Source organism: Equus quagga, chromosome 20 (genome assembly GCF_021613505.1).
Source record: "Equus quagga isolate Etosha38 chromosome 20, UCLA_HA_Equagga_1.0, whole genome shotgun sequence".
NCBI classification, from domain to species: domain Eukaryota; kingdom Metazoa; phylum Chordata; class Mammalia; order Perissodactyla; family Equidae; genus Equus; species Equus quagga.
The window spans coordinates 35614098-35635925 of record NC_060286.1 but is presented as its reverse complement, the minus strand read 5'-3'; the positions used below and the strand labels follow the sequence as shown (position 1 = coordinate 35635925).

Sequence of the window (21828 nt, the reverse complement as noted above, 5' to 3'; positions counted from 1 at the left end):
ATAGACGGTGGGGAGCAGCTGTAGGCCTGGGAGCAGATGTGGATGTGGACAAAGTGGTGATTGGGAAAGTCATCCGATAACTGGGCATGGATAGGCCCAAGTGGGGTGAAGCCAGGGATGGGGCCAGTCAGGAAGGTACTGTGAGGTCCACCCCCACCACGTGCCCTGTCCTGGCCCGTCTTACATCCCTCCTCTATCAGACACTAGCACACACGATCCCAAGTCCCAGCCAGACCCTGTGGCCCTTGGCGCCTCCTCCCCACCTGGCCCTGCCTTCCCCCTGGCAGTGGACACCACTTCTCTTAGAAAGGAATGAACCCCAGAAGGTCCACCCCATGTCCTGGGCAGCCCCATGTCATGCGTGATACTTTTCTGTTGCTTTGAACTAAAAAGTGAGTAATAGCTGTATTCAAATGCTTGATGATCTGCCCAAATCCTCTCCAACAGTGGCGTTCGCTCCTGCAGAAATAAGTGACGGATTTTCCAGGGATATGCAAGACAGAGATATTAAAGGAAGAGGTTCCTGAATTGAGCAATCTTACACTGGATCAGGCATTCTGGAAGATTCTGACCCTGGAGTGGGGAACCTGAGAGTCAAGGGTCCCATCCTCCTGGGGCTCAAAGACTTGCAGGGCAGATGGACGTTGAACAAGTACCTGTGTTAAAGTGGGTGGACAGCCATCACATGGCCTGCATGCAAGGCTTTGGGACCCACGCATTCACTGCTTCAACACAGGTTTATCAACACCTGCTATGTGCATTCCCTGCTAGTTAGGCAGTTGGAATAGAGCAGTGAGCAAAGCAGACAGTAAGCCCGGCCCTCGTGGGGATTCCACTCTAGATGGGGAAACAGACAAAACAAAACAAAGTAAGTAAAGTACACGCTATACAAAACAAGTAAGGAAATTACATGCTATATAGAGAGAGCAGTGAGGACAAGTTCTCCTTGGACAAGAATACACCCAGCAAAGTCCCCATGATGCACGTGAAGGGGCAGCTGGACCCTCTGATGGTGACCAGGTGGAGCACTCAGTGGTGACAGGATTTAAGTCAAAGGCTATAATATGCTCCCTTCATCCTTCCTATGAAGGGAAACTACACCTGGATCCCTGTCGTCACTTCTGGAAGAGAGGACTCTACGGAGACCAGGGTAGTCAGTGGTCTAAAGGTATTTATTAACTCTCTGCTCTGACCCAGGCCTGGTGATCATAGAACCATTGACCAGCCCCTCAACTCTCCCATGTCCAGTGTCCCATTGAGGACACACTGTGCTGGAGGGCATGAGACATGCCTGCGTTCACTGTGCACTTACTATGAACTAGATACCAGTATAGGCAGTTGACAGATGTCAACCAACTTAGTTCTCCCCCAAATCATGAGAAGTGGTTCTGCTGTGTCTCCTTCCTACAGGTGGGAAAACTGAGGCACGATTTGCGAGCCAGTGGCAGAGCTGGGATTTGAACCAGGCCATTCGGCTCCGTGGCCCTTGCTTAACCTCGATGCCACAGCTCCTTTCATGAGCACATCTCAAAAGTCATCTGGCCACACCTCCTTGGCTGCAAAGACCCGATTCTCAGAGTCAGAGGAGGGAAGAGAGGGAAGAAACCCTATGGGCAGGAGCATTTGGGGAAACTTTGTAGGAAAAGACCCAGAAGCATGGCTGGAGGACAGGGCTGTGCCCATTCGTCTGTTTATTGCCATTACCAGAGACAGGGACCGCACAGAATAGGCAGCTGGACACCTTTACTAGCTCAGCGCTGTGAGGGGGCAGTTATGACACATGGTGGAAATTTGAGGCAAAGACTCAGAGGTAGAGAAGAACACAGCTTGATGAAGGACACGATATAAACATGCACAGAGTTTTGTGTGAGGGTTTGGTGAAAGGAATTCTGCTCCATTCTGAGCCATGCAGACAGCACGCTTTCTCTCAGGTCTTCTCTCTTCCCCTCTCCTTGGGAGGCCAGTTGAGGCAGATTTTGGACGCTAGTGAATTCTTACAGCCTCCCACTAGTTGGGCAATCCTGGACATGTCACTCATCTCTCTGTACCTTAGTCTTTTCTGCAAAACAGAAAGTATAAACCCAATTTAGAGAATTGTTGTATCGCTTCTCAGCCTTTTGGCTGAGATGAAGTGTAGAGAATTGTGGTGAAAATCAAACGAGTTCATGAATGTGAGCATTAAGCACTTGGTATACGGTAGGTGCTCATTGAACATTTATTTCTTCCACCTCACCCTTTGGGTGCCCCAGCCTTCAAGGCTGCCCTTTATTCTTGTAGAGCATAGCTCAGCTCTGGGGAATGTCCAAATTCCCCCAAGTGGCCACTGGTCCAGGTGTCAGATGTGACCTCTCCTAGTGAAATCGTGGGGGTAGCGCTTCTCCAAAACCCAAGGGTGTGGATGGAGAAGCTTTGAGGACCTCGCCTGGGCATTACAGGCTTCATCTGGCGAGTGAGACCATTCTTGCTGCAGGGGCACTGTCTATGGCAATGCGGCACTAAGGGGGAGCCAGCGGCCCAGGGCTGAAACGGAAGGCACATGCTTTCTTAAGGTGTCTCTTTCATTCACCTGTGCATTAAGTAAGATTCTCCCCCAGTGGAAATTCTAGATGTACGTACACTACAAACCAACCTTTTAACCACCTGGAAGAACTTGACCATTTTCGAAGTAAGTCAGCAGCTACCTAAAATTTACATTTTCAAATATCTTCTGGCGCTCTCTATGGTGGATACGGAACCATCTCTGCAATGCCCCAGAGTCCCAGGGACACTCGTTTTCTCCCTGGATTGCAGGAAAGTAGGCTTTGGATGTTGGACTAAACCTCTGGCCAGGTACAGCCTATATGAACACACTGAACCCTGTGGATCATCGGGGCCACTCTTGTCTGTCCCCCCACCTCAAGGTTCCGTATGTCTCACAGAGCCCATGAAAAGTGGCGTAAAATTTCCACTCCCTTCATTCCAGCCAGGAACAGAGCTGAGAGCTTGAATGTATGAGTGGGTCTGTTTCTAGATTATTTACTGTTCTATTGAACTATATGTCTTTTCTTGTGTCAATACCACACCATTTTAACTAATTCTTTATAATAAGTCTTGATAAGAGGTCAAATCCTCCAGCTTCATTTTTTAGAGGTATTTGCTTGTTTTGCTTCATTTTACCTTCAATGTCTGTTTGTTATTCTGCGCACTCCAGTAGTTCAGGCTAAAATAGTTGACAACTCTTTCTCTGTTCCTCCAGCTCCCGCCTTCCAGATCTTCATGGCACCAACCCTCCCATGCTCACGGAAGCCCCAATTCCTATATGAAGTTCCTAAAAACACTTTATTACAGAAAATACTTGCAGCACCTCTGTTTTCATGATAAGAAAACAAACTGATTCATCTGAAAACATCTTTGTTCTTCCTTCATTCTTGGAGGATGTTTTTACTGAGTAGAGAATATTAGGTAAGTCGACGTTTCCTTCAGTGCTGTAAAGACCTTATTCCCTTATATTTTGACTTTCACAATTTGGGTTGAAAAGTTGTCTGTAATTCTTAACATTGTCATTTGCAAGTAATGAATTTTTTCCCTCTGGTAGCTTTAAAATTTTCTCTTTGTATTGTCTTTCAACCATTTTAAAATGACGTCCCTAAACGCAGTTTTCCGTATATTAATTCAGCTTAGGGTTCCTATAGCTTCTTGAATATGTGATTGGATGTCTGTTATGGAAAATTCTTACACACTGTCTCTTTAAAAAGTGCTTCTAGTTCAATTCTCTCTTCTTTTTCTAATTATATTAGTTGCTTCCATCATGTCCCATATGTCTCTTAGGCTCTTTTCTGGATTTTCTATTCCTTTTTCCCTCTGGGCTTAATTGAGACATTTTCTATATGCTTCTCTCCCACTTCTACTCCCTTTTGCTATATTTGACCTACTGTTAATGAACTATTGAATTATTAATTTCAGTTATTTTAACTTCTGGTACTATAATTTTAATTTGATTCTTTTTATGGTTTCCACTTCTCTGTGAAATTTTCTATTTTTTCATCTGTTTCATTTACAGAATAAGCATGGCTATTTTAAAGTCTGTGTCTGATAACTCCAATATCTAGATACCTGTGAGTACACATTATCTATTTTTTTCTCTTAGTTTTCAGCTATTTTTCCTGTTATCTGTTGTGCCTGATCATTTTTTATTGAATGACGGATATTGTGTATCAAAAATATGTAGCTTTGGCTGTTTGCTTCCCCTGAGAGGAGATTTGATTTTCTTCTCTCAGGCAGATAGAGTACAGAAAGATACCCTTCACCAGTCAAGGCTGGGTTCCCATCTTTTTGAGGTCTGGTTTGTTTGGCCTTGCCCCTATAATGTGACCATTAGGAGGTCTCAACTGAAAGCCCGGGCTGTTTTCCAGAGCCCCGCCCCCTTCACATGTTCCCACACTCATTTTTGTCTCCTGAGTACTGTGAGGATGCTAAAATCTCTGCTCCTTTAGCAGGTGACTTTTGCATGATTATTCAGGATCGCACCTCACACACGCACCACTTAGGAGTCAGAAAACTCCTTGGAGGGAACTTGCATGGCCATCGTTGGGTTGGATCCATCCACACTGGGTTCACTTCCTTGGGGTTCTATATTCTCCAGGGTCTGGTCCCTCAAGTCCTAATTTCTTGTTGGTTCTGAACTCCAACTTTTGTTTCCCCAGCCCGGGGGTACTGTTACCGGCTCCAGGCCACTGGGTTCTGTCCATCTCTATGCCCCAGATTGTAAAGCAGCAAAAGACCCAGAAGGAACAGGCAGCAGCAAGTATAAGTTTCACTTCAATGCGTTTCCCTTCTCTCTGGAATCTTCTCTCCATGCGTCCTTCATTGTGCTCCAGTACCTTCAACCATCTGCATTTTGATTTTATTCGGCATTTATAGTTTTCCAGAGGAAGGGTTAGTCTGATACTAGCTTATCTCTCAGCTACCTATAAAACATTCAGGATATTGAATGTTTAAGCGATGTCGGCACAGCCGGGGCCAACAAGTCCGTTACTTTCAGCACCGAATAGAGCGAGATTACTGAGGCAGCACTGAATAACATGAGTCCATGGTGATGCCTTGATCGGCTTCATGTGTGAGGGGGAAATGTTTCTCAAAGTAATTGGGATGCTTCAAATAACGGGTACCCTCAGCCTACATTTTATCACCTGCCATTTACATGGAGAGAGGCAGTGAGAGGAAGATGTTGATCCCGCACCCACTGCCCCATCAGCAAAGGCTAGCCCTGCCCCCTGCTGGTTACAAAGGATCGTCGATGCATCCTAGGAGCAGGCCAGGGCCCCTCTTCTCCCTTGAGGCTGGGCTGAGGAGGGGTTGCCAGATAAAATATAAGATGTCCTTAGGACCAGCCTGGTGGTGTAGTGGTTAAGTTCATATGCTCTGCTTCAGCAGCCCAGGGTTTGCAGGTTCAGATCCTAGGCACGGACCTATACACTGCTCAGGAGGCCATACTGTGCAGGCATCCCACATACAAAATAGAGGAAGATTGGCCCAGATGTTAGCTCAGTGACCATCTTCCTCAAGCAGAAAAAAGATTGGCAAAGGATGTTAGCTCAGGGACAATCTTCCTCACCAAAAAAAAAAAAAGAAAAAGAAAAATACAGGATGCCCAGTTAAACTTGAATTTCAACAAATAATCTTTTGGTATAAGCATATCTCATGCAGTATTTAGGACATACTTATACTAAGAAAAAAATTGGTTGTTGTTTATATAATATTCAAATTAACAAGGTGTCCTGTATTTTTACTTGCTAAATCTGGCAACCCAGCAAGGGATGTATACGGTCAACACTCATGAAGGGATTAGCAGAAAATAAAGTTCGATCGAGCTGAAGGGCAGGCTGGCCTAGGCATCAGGGTAGAAGGAGCAGTGAGTTTGGTTAAAAGAGGATTCAAAGGAGAGAGTTATGAGGGGAAGCCAGCTCTGGACACTCACGTCTGCTGTGTGAGGAAATCCAGGCAGCCTGCTGAAGGAAGCCAGATGCATGGCCCGGGTGCCCCCATCACCACGGTTGACCTCCAGGCTCTTGCAAAACTATGAGTGAGGCCATCCTAGGCCAGTAGCCCAGCCGATCTGTCAGCTGACCGCAGATGCTGAGCAAGGCCAGCCAAGCCCAGCCACCCCTGGCCCAGAGCAGAGCTGCTCAGCTGACCTGCAGATTCATGAGCTAACTTCTGAAGCGGTTTGTTACACAGCAATAGGTGACTGCTACAAAGAGGAGAGGGTGTGTGGGGATGGACCTTGGGAATTCCAGACTGAGAAGACAGCATGACAAAGTGTGGTGTCTGAGTGCCCAAGGCCTCTCAGGTCCTCCGCCACTCCTCTCCCCAAGGGCTGAAGCACCAGGTTTTAAGGTATCTGCTTCTGTCCCCCCATCCCAGGGAATCTGCCAGCCCTGAAGGCCCTTGAACAGGGCCAATTGAACTAGAGATGGAACTTGTTTCAAGGGTAACCCAACCATTGGTCGACCACCCATGAGTTGTGTGGCCTGGCTCAAAAAGATGAGCTGGGCCAATCAAGGCCTTTCCTGGCAATTCAGAACTTGGCAGCTTCGAATGTGGTCAGAGGGCTATGGGACCAGAGCTGAAAGGTCAGGGCTCAGTTATTGAGGCCACAGGTGAAATGGAGAAGCAGAGGACGTTGTTTGGAAGTCAACAGAGCCGATGCCAGAAGGACGCAGAGCGGCCCTTGGACAGAGATGCGTGAGGAATGGCTCTGCTCATTCTCAGCGCTGGCCTAGGAGTTTGTTGATGATCATCTGGATCTAGGGAGCTAAAAAATGCTCAGCCTGGCGCAAGAAGAAGGTCTTTATTGTAAGGATGTAGGGCTATCTCAAAGAACCCGCTGCAAGCCATACAAATGTTTCTGCAGAAGTGGAAACTGGTGGGTCGTCAATCAGGGTGACCTCTCTCTCTCACTTCTTCTCTCCCCTTTGGGCCCTGTCTTGATGCAAGACATCCTTCCAGTCATTTTATGTGCCTTGATTGACTCCCCCCACCTGCAGTAACCCCACTTTCCCACGGGGACACCTACCTGACCAAGCCTGGGGCCCTGCCTGCGAAACTGCCTAATAGACATCAGGTTTATGGATTGAGTGTAGTTGAGGAGATGCCCTGTAAAATCCTTAATAATAGAATTGCACATTTGGAAGGACTTCTGCAAATCAATTAAACTTAACTTAGAAAATATGTTTTGAGCTCCTAATGTGCACAAGACACGGTTTTCATTCATTTGTTCATTCATTTATTCAAAAACTGCTCATTGAGCACCCGCCATACACCAAGTAGTGCTCAGGACACCAAGGTCGTGGGGAGAACAAAACAGGCAGGGCCACCATTGTCATGTTTCTGAAAGTGACTGTGTGACACAGTAGTCTCTCAAGGGGCTCTATGAAAAACGCAGTATTTCAGTAACTTTGGGGGCCACGGCATGAGATACTTCCCTCTCGGAGATTTTAAACACACAATCATGTTGAAGGCACTGAAAGGTCCTGTAGTAAAGAAATGTGCTTTGCTTTATTTAATTCAATATTTATGAAGGTCATTTGATCACAGACATATTGTTTTCTCATATCACTTCTTAATATTCCATGATTTCATATTCTCTGTGACGCACTTTAAGGAACAGGGCTCTGTGGCATTATGAGCATTATGTTGTGTAGTGTCCTTTCTTCTTTCTTTGTTTTTCTTTTCTTTCTTTCTTTTTTTTTTTTTGAGGAAGATTAGCCCTGAGCTAACATCTGCTGCCAATCCTCCTCTTTTTGCTGAGGAAGACTGGCCCTGAGCTCACATCAATGCCCATCTTCCTCTACTTTATATGTGGGACACCTGCCACAGCATGGCTTGACAAGCAGTACCAAGTCCACATCCGGGATCTGAACTGGTGAACCCCGGGCCGCTGAAGCAGAACCTGTGAACTTAACCACTGCACCACCTGGATGACCCCTGTTTTTCTTTTTTTCCCTTTTTTTAAAGAAGCACCTGAGGCCTAAAGAGGTAGTTGTACTGCCCGAGCTCACCCAGTCCCTTAGGGGCAAACCTGGCCTGAGACCAAGTGCCCTTCCAGGATAGAGCATTGTGCGATGTTAGAAAGAAAATCAGAGCAGCAGCCATCACTGCCAAGCGTTACGTGCCGGGCACTGGGGTGAGATGTTATGGTGGCTGAGAGGCTGGTGAGAGATACCCTGTGGGTCGAAGGAGAAGTAACATGAAAAAGTGAGAGAAAGTTCCCCGGGGGCAGAAGTACCCAGCTGTTTGCCTCTGCACCTGGACCCCTGGGCACATTCCTCTGGAACTTCTCCACCTGGGAGAGGGAGGCTGGCCCCGAAGGGCCAGGAGGGGCTGTGGACTCAGAACAGGTGGAATGAATTGGCAGATGGGCCATGAGTGTCTGGGGCCTTGAGGATGGATTGGAGGCCCTGGTGCCAGAGGCCTGGGAGTGAAGGAGAGGACTGCAGTCACAGAGTCACTGTCACTGAGCGATGGAGGTGAATGCCCCCCCTGGGACCTCAGCCGCCACCACTGGGCCCTCCAGGTGCTGGAGGAGACGCCATCCTTGGCTCAGGTGCCCCCATCCACCACAGGCTCCCCGTCTCTGGGTTCAGCCCCCCTGGAGGCGGGACTTGAATATCCAGAGCTGGGATTGCACGGGAATGCTCCCTCCGGCCTCGTGAGTGAGAGAAAGCCAGACAGACCCACTTCACCTGCCAGGGTCGCCGCTGGGTGGGCAGCCCTCTGCTCCTGCGGGGCTGAGTCTGGACTCACCGGCACTGGCTTTGTAACCGCCACTGCGCTTCCTTACAAAGCCAGCTGACTACGCATCTCTCTGAAGGTCACAGTTGCTTTGTCATCTCAGCATCCCCGGAATGGGGTTCCAATCTAACTTTCTTCCAGAAGGTTTTGAGGCTATTGACAGAACAAAATAATATGAAAGAATATAACTCAAGATTAAAAAATACAAGAAGGCCATTTTTTTTAAAAGTATGAGAGAAGGCAGAAATAGATGTTGTCAATCACTTATATTGTCCATACCTGTGCACTGAATTCAGTTATAAATTCTTGGCTTTTGAAACAAAAGGAAAGATATAAGCTACGGAGCTGTTATTGACAAGAGAGTGCATGGATGTTCGTGGGCATAAAAATGGTTTGTTTGTTTCTTCCTGGAATCCAGCTCCAGTTGGTCTTAATATTAGCACAATTCTTCCTGCTCTGATTTTAAAAGGCACAGAAGTTTTGTTCAAATGATTGATGCCTGCAGTAGCTCTGAGAAGGTCAAGGCTACACCATGGAAGTTTGACTTAGATGAACTAGATGCGACGCCCTGAACAATTAGGCTCTGACTTTGAAGCTCAGGTTCCAGGTAAGCGAGACAGGTTAGGAAACTAATGGAGGTTCAGCTCTTTCACTGTCTGCCAAGACACCTCTGCTCCCTGAGGGAGCTCTCCCTTCTGATAAATGTGTCCCCTGGCTAGATGAGTCAGACGCTGGATGATCTCATCAATTGTATGGGTTAGCAAATGCGGCAGATCTGCTCCACCACTGAGGGCTTTCCAGTCTGCTTACAAGAGCTGCCTTTGTTAATGTTTCATTAAGTGAGTCACACATGACACTATACACACTTCATAAAATCCAAAAAAGCAATCAGAAAAATAAAATTTAGTCACCCCCAAAACCCACCATCCAGAGGGAGTCCTATCAGCTTTTTGTTACATATTTTCTTTTATAAATACATACATTGCTAACGTAAATAGAGACATACACACATACACACACACACAAACACACACTTACCAAAATGAGATCCTACTATACATACTGATTTCTAAATGTTTTTTGGACATAATAACATATTGTTTTAACGACTGTATAATGTTCCATATTTTATCTGTGCCATAAGTTTTAGTTTTAAAATTCTCTGTTAATGAACTTTCCAGTTGTTTCCAATTTTTAAAAACACCAAGATGCATATCCTTTGAATGTATCTGTGGAATTAAAATTGCTCACTCAAAGGACATACAGATTATAGGATATTGAAGCTTTTTTTCCCAGATTGTCTTCCCCAAAATTTGTATCAAATGAACTGGGTAGCCAGAGTTGATTTGAACTGTGATCTTTTGTCAAGTAAATGGATCTATTTCTTGATTCTCTCTCAGCTAGAGTGAATGGTCTGTGTTTTTGTGGGTGGTACCTTATATATTAATGCTGTAGTTTTTATATATGGAACAAGTCCCTCATATTCTTATTTTTAAAAGATTTTCCAGGTTTTTTTTAAATAAAATAATTATTTTAGGTGAATTTTAGAATCCTTTTGTCAGAGTCCAAAAAATGTTCTGTTGGGATGTTGGTAGGAATTACACTGAATATAAACCAACTCAGAGGAAACGTACATCTTATAAAATGTGGAGTCTTCCCATCTAAGAACGAAACAAATCTCTTCTCTTACTCTCATCCTGATGTGTCCTTAACCAAGTTTTTTTCTTTTTCTCCTAAAGCTCCTGCACCTTTCTTGCTAATTTCATTCATGGGAGTATGATATGTTTTGTTGCTCTTATGCATGAGATCTTTTCTTCCACTTTCTGGCTGTCTTTTGTACTATATACAGGAAAACTAATGACTCACGTCTTTACTGACACCTTAACGAACATTTTGAACACGTTACCTGTGTCTAATAACTTTTCAAGTTTTTTCCCTTGACTTTTCCAGCACCATACACAGGTCATCCCTATGTAATGATTATTTTGTTTCCTTGCAATGATTTAATCCACTCAGGACCAGAGATGGAAGGGAGAATCTTGAAATCTGGATGTGCAGGCAGGATGGGGCACAGTTTAGCAGTTATTCTCAGCAAAAGATAACCTTGGTTGGGGGGAGGGGAGTTCTAAAACTGGATTTTTACTCTCCTGGCCCAAAGCCTCCAGTTCTCCAGCTGTAGAGGACGTGCTTCTCTGCATCTGTACACAGGTGGGACTCTGTGCACAAAACAGCTCCTGGTTAGAAGTCCCCTTTTACTCTCCATCACATGAAGTCTGGCAGCCTCTGCGCCCCCTTGACTCAGCCTGGGAGAAGCGCCTTCTCCTCCAGATGGGGAAGGCTCATCTGTGCCCCACTGTGCTGCCCAGCCTCTCCTAGGGAGTGTTTCAGGGCAGCTAACTATGTTCCCACCCGTGTGCTCCATCATGTGCTTTCATTTAGTGGGCTCTGGGGGTGTCAGACAGAGCGGGCAGAGAGAAAAGACCAGGAGGTTTTCGATGACTCCCTCTGAGATCTTGCTCTGCCCAAGACCAGTGGTGAGATTTCAGCCCACAATAAGTGTCTTGGGGACAACAAGGCCCAGAGGGGTGGATGTGGAGAGCTGGCACCACTGATGCTTTAAATATTGTCTCTGCATCGGCTGTTTCCTGTTGGTTCTCAATGGTATAGCAAAGCCTTCTTATTCATTTTGCTTTTCATTTTATGTTCCTTCTACTCTCGACCAGAGGTGCTCAGGAGAATCCTTTGCAAAGAGAATTATTATTTCCATTATCCTGGAATGGAAAAAGAGAAAACCCCTGTGGATCGTGCAAATTGTGTAAACAACAAAAACTCTAATGGCCTTTTCCTCCAGTTCTAAGAACTTGGCAAATAGTTAAAAATAATTCTGAAAACCATTAACGTTTCTAAGAAGTACATTGCTTCACCTTTTCCGTTTCCGGTTACGAATGGCAATCCCAAACAATGGTGTGGGGTGTTTTCAACTCCAGCGCTTTATTGTTTCTCCGTTTGAGTCCCGTAGAAGGCTTTATGGTGGATCGTTTGTGCGCCTGGCTCCTCCTTCCACCTCTTTGAAGCTGATGTCACACATTTTTTCATAAGCCTCAAAGGCAGGTTTGTACCTGCCCTTCTTAACTTCCTTCAAAACTTTGTATTCTAACCAAAACTTCTATCAAAAGTACACCAATTAGCTCCAAAGAACAAGAGGCAACGTCAAGTGATAGCACAAGAAAAAAATCTATATATATAGTCTTAAATCTCAGCTCTAGTCTTTACTATGTGACTTTGGAAAACTTTCGGAGCCTCAGTTTCCTCGTGTGTAAAATGAGGATAATAATGTCTCCATCTTATTACAAACCTAAGAACGAACTCCTTTGAGTGCTAAGTGTGTATCAGTGCTTTGCCGTGCCCTTCGCATGCATTCTCTCATTTAATCCCCACGATAATTTCCAAACTAAGTTGCAATTATCATCTCCCTTTTACAGGTAAAAGAGCAGAAGTTCAGAGCGCTTCAAAAATTTCCTGTTGCAGTTCAGAGTCCTGGAAAACACACTCTGAGATTCTGAGATAAGCGTGCAGGAGTTTTATTGGGGAATGCTCTCAGAACAATCCCCGTGAAGGAGCAGGAAAAGCAAGTTTGGACTGGAGAACTTTGATGCAGTTGCAAAAGCAACCTCAGATCCACAGGGGGCGCTCTGAAACAGAGATGTGCCAGATGAAGGCAAGGGTGACCAGGCGTTTGTATCCTCATGGGAACCAGTCGTTGGTGTGGATTTCTCCCTAGAGAGGTTTTCATTTTGGGCGTGGGAGCTTCCTTCAGTAGAAAACAATTTTCAGAGAGAAACAAAGCCGTGAGCTGTCAGCAGTGGGCCCTGTTGGCAGCTGAATGGATGAGGACCTCAGTCCTGCAGGGGGATCTGAGTGATGCATCACAGCAGCCTCTACCCAAACATCACGGAGATGGGAAGTGGTGGAGCCCGAACAGTCCTACAGATCCGCCTGGTTCCAAGGCTCATGCTTCCATTCACTATCCTACACATCATGGCATTAAGTGAAACAGCATATATACACTTCATGAGACATGTAAGTGCTAATTACATGTTGATTTCTGTGTCAATCTGCGTCCATTCAGGAGACAGAAACCACATTGTGATTTAAACAGGGGAAGTTTAATACAAAGAGTTATTAAGCTATGATAAAAGAGTAACTGTAAGACGTAAATGAGCTCTAGAGGATACGATAGGGCTGACGGAGAATGAGCAAGGAAGGTCAAACGTGGAAGGAAGGGTCCCCGCCTCAGGGGCTTCAGATCTCACTGGAGAAGCCGCTGTTGCAGCCCACTGATGTCACAGAACTCTACTGGTTTGCCCAGGCCCGAGCTGGTCTGCAGTCACTGGGCAAGCAGGAAGCAGCCCTCAGAGGCACAGCCAGGCCACAGTTAGCGGGTGGTTGTGCAGGCAAGTGGAGGGAGTGCACGCTACGGTGCAGACAGGACACGTGGTGTTCATGTTGGGAGGGCCACAGCGTCACAAGAGTGGTGGGAGACAAAGCTCTAGCGAGGAAGGCAAGCAGAGGGGTCAGGGCACCAGTGTGGACAGGAGGCCTGAAGCTCATGGAGTTGGTGTGGAGGGAGCTATGGTACGGGACCACCACACTGGGCCAGGGCTGTGAGGTTGCCAAGAGACTGCACGTTCCTCGTGTTCTGGAACAGGAGCATCACGGGATGTCCCCACATCCACACCACTGCCCTCCCCTAACCTCCCACCAATGCTACAACCTGCTGGGGCAGCAGCTGGAAGCAGCAGTGGCGCCCCCTTCCTCCTGCCATGCCTCTCCAGCGCTCCCTACTGAGAAAGCTTAACATGCCCACTGCTAACAAGAAAGGCTTAATCACGTCTGTTACCCCAGAGCGTGTGTTAAAGAGGGAATTCGGAGGTGAGAGGCAATATATTGATAACCGGTGCAAGGAAACAGGCAAACGTTATCCTGGAGTAGTCCTCCAACAAATCAGAAATGAGCGCTAGGGGCTAAATTATGTCCCCCCAAATTCATATGTTGAAGGCCTAACCCCCAGTGTTCGGAATGGAGCTGTGTTTGGAGGCAGGGCCTTTACAGAGGTAATTAAGTTAAAATAAGGCCCTTAGAGTGGGCCCTAGTCCAACATGGCTGGTGTCCTTATAAGAAGAGGAAATCTGGACACGTAAATAGACACCAGCAATACACGCACAGAGAGAAGACCATGTAAGGACACAGCAAGAAGGAGCCATCTGCAAGCTAAGGGAAGAGTCCTCAGAGGAAACCAGCCTTGCCCACACCTTGATCTTGGACTTCCAGCCTCCAGAACTGTGGAGAATAAATTTCCGCTGTCTAAGCCACCCATTCTGTGGTATTTTGTTATGGCATTCCTACAAGGTAATATACAAGGAGAGACAATTTTAAGAAAACAAAACCAAAAAACTAAATATAAAGTAAAAACCCACCAACCAACCAAGACTGTGTCTCTTTCCAATGATTCATGGCTGTCCCTCTATCTACTGATAACCTACCAGCAGTAGCTGTTTGCCTTCAGAACATAATTTCAGATGACCTTTGACAAGATCTAAAAACCTGTCTGGCTTGTCTTACCTGAGCCCAGATCACAGGCATGAAGGGAAAGCAAGTTTTCTGTGTGCTGGAGAGTCAGCGAAGGCCAGTTGGACCAAGACCGTTTCTGGAACATTGGTAGGAATGGTCGGTAGAATCACCTGTGGGCTGCTTGAAGCTACATCCTAACAGATAATAAGGCCACTGCTCTTTTTCCTCCCAGCATCTCCCCCTGCTTATGTCCACCATAGAATTGACTGGTCTTGTGTCAGAAGCAGGAGAAAAGGAGAGAGGTGCACGCCAACTTAAAACTCTCAGATAAAATTCAGTACTTACAACTTATAAAGAGCTTGTTGCTGCATATAAATTAAGGTATTTTTCTTTTATTTGAATATTATGTCTTATTCCTACACATGAGGCCTTATACTAAGTTAATGTCAGGAAAATGTGAAACCCAATGTACTAGAATGCTATGTTGGCTCACAGAATTCTGAAAATGAGGTTCCGAACTAATGTCCCCGGGATTTGTAGCCCAAAATAGCTTTGGTCCTGCTTATCAAAGGCTGAATTGGGTTTTTCTGAAGGCTGTTCAGCTCCCACACAGCCCTTTATGCTTGCCCTGACCCTCGGCCCGTTGGATGGCATGCCCTGGTCTCTGAGCTGGTCCTGGATGCTCTTCCTGGCTCCAACAGCACCCTTCCTAGGACCTTGCCCAGAATCCCCACATGCTGACATGATGTGGTTTTGCAGGCATGCTCTATCCAAGTCAGGATAGTTCCCAGGTCAGTGTCACGCAGACACCTTAGAGGCACCAGCCACATGGCCCGCTCTTCATGGCTTTGATCCCCAAGTCAGCACCTTGACCTGCAAAGCATCTTTCATCTGCTCCATTTTGCTTTCAACAAGAGGAGTCAGTCGTGCCCTGGACTTCTCCCTCAAACCATCTCCGGCTCGCCGCTCCACTCAACGAGGGAACAAAGCAGTTAAAGCGCCTGGCACACAGTGAGCGTTACATAAGCGTTAGTCAAATAGAAGTGAACCCCTGCAGAGCTTGAGTGAGGACATTGCCCGGAGGGTGCTGCATCGCCAAAGAAGTGAACCAGAACCTACCTTGGCAGAGGACGCCACAAAAGCCCCTGTGTCTCCTTATCCGTGGTTTATGCTCTTTTCACTCCTGGCTTCCACCCTTGGTTGGAGGCTGTTTGCAACATGAAGACAAATATCGAATAGGATGCAACTGAAATTGAATGGAAATTGAGTAGGAAAATTCAATGCTATTAGGCACCAAAGAAGAACACAGGCAGATGGTGCCAAGGGCACCAGAAGCAGGCTGGATTTGAAGGACTGGGAGAGTCCCCATGATCCCTTCCGTGGACAGTCAAAGGGCTTGTGCTTGAGAGTTTGTTCCTATGAGTCTTTTAGAAATAAAGGCTTTCCAATGTTTCAAGTCCTGCCACTTTCATTTTCACAGGGAGAATACCAACCAGAGCGGTGTTAGGTAGACCCTATTCCAGGAGGACGTGGCAAAGGGTCAATACAAGCAGTGTCCTTGGCGTGATTTATTCCAGATTCAGTCAGCTCCATGACCACTAGGCTGCCAACTGTTGACTCCCTCTAGCTACAGGGTTTCTCCCGCAGTGAGGCGGTTAGAGCCCCCTCATGGGTCTCAACATCACCATGTCAGCTCAGGTCTTTCCGGGGATGTACACATTTCTTCAGTTCCTGGTGAGGACGTGATCGGAGCCACACCTGAAGATGGGGTTTTTGCAGGGAGGAAGGAGAGCTGGAGTGCGGCTCCTGGGACAGAGGAGGAAGTCACTGCTCCAGGAGATCAAGACAAAGAAAGGCGGAGAGGTATCCTGGCAGGGACGGGGGAAGGTGGACAAGAAGAGGAAGCCAGCAAATGAAAAGATCACATTTTGAACAATGGTAATGTGCTCGACGTTATGCTAGCCCTTTGCGTATATTTTCTCTTTCTTTCCTGGCATTGTAATTTTTTAATCATAAAAGTATTGCACAAACGGTATACAAAATAAGAGGCAAGAATATTCTCTATAATCCCACGTTTGAGGAGCAACCCGTGTTAACAGTTTGATTAGAAACAAATAAACAAGGCAAAAGTAAACGAAACTAAGCTTCTTCCGTTTCTGCTAATAACGGAACAGGTCATTTGCGCCAACCCTCTCACTAAAGATAATAACCACATCTAGGTTAACCGTTTTTCAAAAATCTTCCTTAAAGCATCAAAAAAGCTAACAGGATAGTGAGGCTCATTGAGCCAAGTCTCGGAAAGGATGGAAATCCATAAAGGGAAGTTGGGGGCCACCATTAATGACTGGAGGTTTGCTGATCCAGAAGGGACCGCTGACTTAGAAGAGGTGCTGAAAGGCCGGGCAGCGTTTGGCCCCCCTCAGCAAGCTGGAGGGACACAAGCTGAAGTCCAGACTGTGCCAAGGGCAGGCCTGGTACACCAAGGGACCACAAAGGACAGCCCTGGGGTTTAGGGTGAACCAGATGTAATTTCAAGACCTAAGTTGCAATAAGCTGATCCCAGATCACTGGGCCTTCCAGACACTGGTAGAAACAAACAAGAAAATCCTATCTGGAGGAAGATACCATTGTCCGAGACCCGAGATTCTTCCTTTAAATAATTGTTCAAATACAATGTCCAGCACACAGAGGTCACTAACCTGGAATTGAAGAGGCAAGAAACATGAACAAAAATAAACATAAATAACAGACAAGAAAAAAGTGTCTGGAATTACCACACAAAAGCTACGACCCAACTACGTTTCTGAAGGTAAAAATGATCCTTTTAAACTTCAGCAAGGAATTAGAAAATGTGAAAAGTAGCATTACAGAATTGGAAAAAAAACAGATTCTAGAACTGAGACTAAATTAAGACGTCCATGGATGAGTTTAACAGCAGGAGTGTTTGTCACGGAATAGGTCAACAAATGTTATTTACTGGGAGCCAATACTTTTTAAACACATAATATGTTCCAGCCACAGCTGTAAACACTGTGAATAAATCAGTAGACAAAATATAGCGCTTTCCATCATAGAGCTTACAGCACAGTAGGAGAAAGGGATAAATAGGAAATGTGACAAAGGATATTTGTGTCCCTATTACTATTACTGCGGGATCCCAAAGCTCTGGGATCTTTGGCATTGAGGGCCTTTGCCATGGACTGAATGTTTTTGTCCACCCCCCCACCCCAAAATTCACATATTGAAACCCTGACCCTTGATGCGATGATGTTAGGAGATGAGGCCTTTGGGAGGGGATTAGGTCATGAGGGTGGAGACCTCAGGAATGGGATTGGTGTCCTTATAATAGGGACCCCAGAGAGCTCTCTTACCCTCGTATCATCATGTGAGGACACAGCGAGAAGTTGGCAGTTGGCAACCTAGAAAAGAAACTCACCAGAACCCAACCACACTGGCAACCCAAGCTCCGTCTTCCAGCCTCCAGAACTATGAGAAATAAGTGTCTGTTGTTTGTAAGCCGTCCAGTCTGTGGTACTGTATTATGGCAGCCCAAACAGACTGAGACAGCCTTAACGTAAAACTGGTTTGGGTTAAGGCACATTGTCTAAAAAACTGATTGGGCTGCTACAAATACAGTTTTGGAAGAACGCAGTGGACGATGTATATAGTGACTATCACATCAGCCTGGGGCCATGGGACTGTGGAAAGTATTCCAGGACACAATGTGACTGGAAGAAGGCTTATGACAATCATGGACAAAAGAGAAACTTTGGATGACAAAAGATATAAAAATATTCAGGAATTGGAAACTTGGGCTAAAACACACATCTCTTCATTTGAAACGAGAAATTGGGTACCAAAGATCATTGAGCAGATCACATAGAGGATGCGCAGAGAGCACTGTCACCTGTCGGAGAGAAACCCACTGTTATGGTGACAGGAGGAAGCCTTTTTTCCCCTGGGTATTTGGATCTTGTATGGTATTTCACAAGCAAATTTTCTGTGGAAGAACCAGTTTTGGAATAGGAGAGACATGATTTGTGACATGGCCAAGCGAGCACAAATTCATCTCACTCACCCTCGGTCCTTCCACAAAACTGTGCTTGTAAAAGGACCCCCGGCTCTTCTTCAGGCAGATGCATGACAGGATCATTTACAGAGAGCTTAATTAGTAGATTTTGATGCTTTTCACTTGAGGTTACAGGAGATAATACATTAATCCCATTTTTACGATGTGTTCAATCTTGGGGGGAAAATACTAATATAATTTTATTTTTTAAAAAGTCAGTGAACTGGAAAATAGGTCATAAGAAACTATCCAGAGTACAGCTTGGAGAGATAAAAGGACGAAAGACACAAAGAGGGGTTAATGGACATAAATAGTATCACAAAAAAGTCAAAGACACACAGAGCTGAAGTCCTAAAAAGACGGAAAAGAGAGTATGGGCAGCAGGAAGTTTTAATAACGGCTAAGAATTTTCCAGAACTGATGAGAGGCATCACTTTCAAAATTCAAGATGCCCAATAAATCCCAAGGGGAATTAAATTTTAAAAAAAGAAAATAAATTCAAACCGAGGCACAGCATTGTTATTAACTGCAGAAAATCAGGGACAAAAATAATTTCTCAAGCAGCCCAGGGAGTAGGGATAGATTGTTTTCCAAGGAGCAGGACACGGGCCTATGATGTTTCCAGGACAACAACGCAAAACCAGGAGGCAGTGGAAGTGGATAAAGTATGAAATGAAAATAGCTGCTAATGAAGGAGCTGGCCTGGTGGCCTAGTGGTTAACTTCACGCACTCCACTTAAGTGGCCCAGAGTTCACGGGTTTGGATCCCGGGAGCAGATCTATACACCGCTCATCAAGCCACACTGTGCTGGCATCCCACATGCAAAAAAGAGGAAGATTGGCACAGATGTTAGCTCAGTGACGATCTTCCTCAAGCAAAAAGAGGAGGATTGGCAACAGATGTTAGCTCAGGGCCAATCTTCCTCACTAAAAAAAAAAAAAAAAAGAAAGAAAGAAAGAAAGAAAAAGAAAACAACTGCTAATGAAGGAAGTAGAATTCTACAACCAGCAAAAATATCCTTCTAGGATGAAGGTGAAATCAAATGTTTTCAGAGGAGGAAAAGCTGAGACGATTTGCCAATAGCAGACCCAATAAGGGGATGACTAAAGGAAGAAGGAAGGTCAAAGATGCAGGAAGCAGTGAAGACTATAGGATGGTAAGCATGTGGGCATATATAAATAAGCATTGGCTGTATACAGAAATAATTATATAATTCCATAAAATTCATATGGAATCTAAAATACACAACCACCACCCCAGCTTACATGTTAGGAGAGAGAGACGTGAAATTCGAGTGTTCTAAGCTCTTTGTATTGTCCAGGAAGGTCAAGGTGCCAATGAGTACTGTACCTTGATAAATCAAAGAGTGCATGCTGAATTTTTAGAGTAAGTACTAACAGGGCAGTAGAAGTGTTTCTCTTCCAATCTAACTGGGAAAAATGAAATAATAAAAATATCAATCTTGAAGAGGACAATAAAGGAGGGGGAAAGGACCACTAAACAGAAAAACTAGAAAGCACATAGAAAAATGGTAAATTTAAAATGTAGTGTAGCAGTTATTACATTAAACGAAAATAGCATAAATAGGGCTGCGTGCTGGCACATCTGAGATCTGAGACCTAAGCCCAAGCATTGATGGAGAGAGAAATGAGAATCTTTCTACCAAATCTTTCAAAGTTGGTTTCACAGTTACAGCTTGCCCAGGCTCAGGTGTGCAAGGAGAGAGAAACCAAGGACACCTGAGACAGGAGCTGGGACCTGGCCAGGGCTTGGTCACAGGTGACGATCAGAACACTTGTTCCAAGAATCCCTGGCCCCAGCAGCCACTGGGTGGCACAAGACCCAGGGTCGTGAAGAGAGAACGAGTGTTGGGGCCAGCCCAAGTGACAGCTGGAAACAAAACATTGGATTGGTAACAGAGGCATGACCAGAGAAAGAGAGGGAAAGCTAGGAACCAGGGTGCACAGAACCAGCCAGAAAAATAAGCAGCCTGTAAAAGGAAATTGGCAGAGTTGGGAATTAGACTCAAAAAACAGTAGCATTTCAAATGAGAGAGGAGACGCTGTGAATGTCATTTAATGGGCATCAAATCAGGGCCATCACAAAACGGGGCTGGTGGCTGACTTCATGGGCACCCGGAGCCTCGCCTGGAAGGCTTAGCACTGGCTGATGGTGGTAGTCGTCATGATTATAATGATGAGGAGGAAGAGAACAGAATGTGATATCCAAATAGCACCATGCCCTCCACACTGGACGTTCATTGTGACAAACCCCAAGGTGAGTAACAATAACATTCAATATGTGAAAAATGCTTTATTGTCCTTGAAATGCCGCAGCTGCTCTATCATTATCTGGCTTAATCACACAGAGTCTTATTCTCCCCTCAATTACAGAAGAGGAAAGAGAGGCTCAGAGTGGAAAAGCGACAAGTTCAAGGCCACTCAGGAGACCCATACTCTGACTTCATGTCTTTTCATCTCATTCTTTTTTTCACAGGAGGGACTACATACTCAGAAGACTCAATATTGTTAAGACGTCAATTGCCCCAAATTCATCTACAGATTCAATGCAATTACAATTAAAATCCCACCATGCCTTAATGAATAAATTGTAAAGCTTATTTTAAAATCCATGTGGATGTGTGGTGATGGACTTATAAGTAGTCTTTGGGTGGTGAACATGAGGTAATCTACGCAGAATTCAAAATATATTATGATGTGCATATGAAAGTTATATAATGTTATAATCCAATGTTACTGCTATAAAAACAAAAATTAAAATTTAAAAAAAGATAAAAAATTAAAAAATAAAATAAAATCCATCTGGAAATGCATAGGAACTTGAATATACAAAACAATGTTGGGAAAAAAACAAAGTTGGAGGACTTATTCTGCATGATTTCAAGACTTCTCATAAAGTTACACTATAAAGCCATGGCACATAGTTGTACTCACAGTGCAGGCTGAGCACAAATATAAACAAATAGACCAAAGGAACAGAGTAAAAAGCACTGAAATAGACCCACAAATATGTGCTCAATTGATTTTAGACAAATTTGCAATGGCAATTCAATGGATAAAAGGATATTATTTTCAACTAATAGTGCTGAAACAATTTGATAGTTAAAAAAACCCTTTGATCCATATCTTACACTGTATACAAAAATTAACTCAAAATGTATTATAGAAGTAAATCTAAAACTTTAAAACACCACCTTCTAAGAGAAAACAGTAGAAAATCTTTGTAACCTTGGATTAGGCAAAAATTTCGTAGGTATCACACCAAAAGCACAATCCATAAAAGAATAAATGAATTCAATTGAAGTTCATCAAAATTAAGAATTTTCTCTCTTTGAAAGATACTGTTAACAGAATGAAAAGACAAGATACTGTCTGGGAAAACTATTTGCAAATCA

General features: G+C 44.9%; 1 long non-coding RNA gene across 1 annotated transcript; it reads left to right on the top strand.

Annotated features, from left to right (window-relative positions):
• Nucleotides 1–3016: 3016 nt before the first annotated feature.
• LOC124231074 (uncharacterized) lies at nt 3017–15733 on the top strand. The gene is made up of 4 exons (XR_006886375.1): nt 3017–3441; nt 4040–4094; nt 9242–9379; nt 12255–15733. It is a non-coding gene; the product is annotated as an uncharacterized LOC124231074 (long non-coding RNA).
• The last annotated feature ends 6095 nt before the right edge of the window (nt 15734–21828 follow it).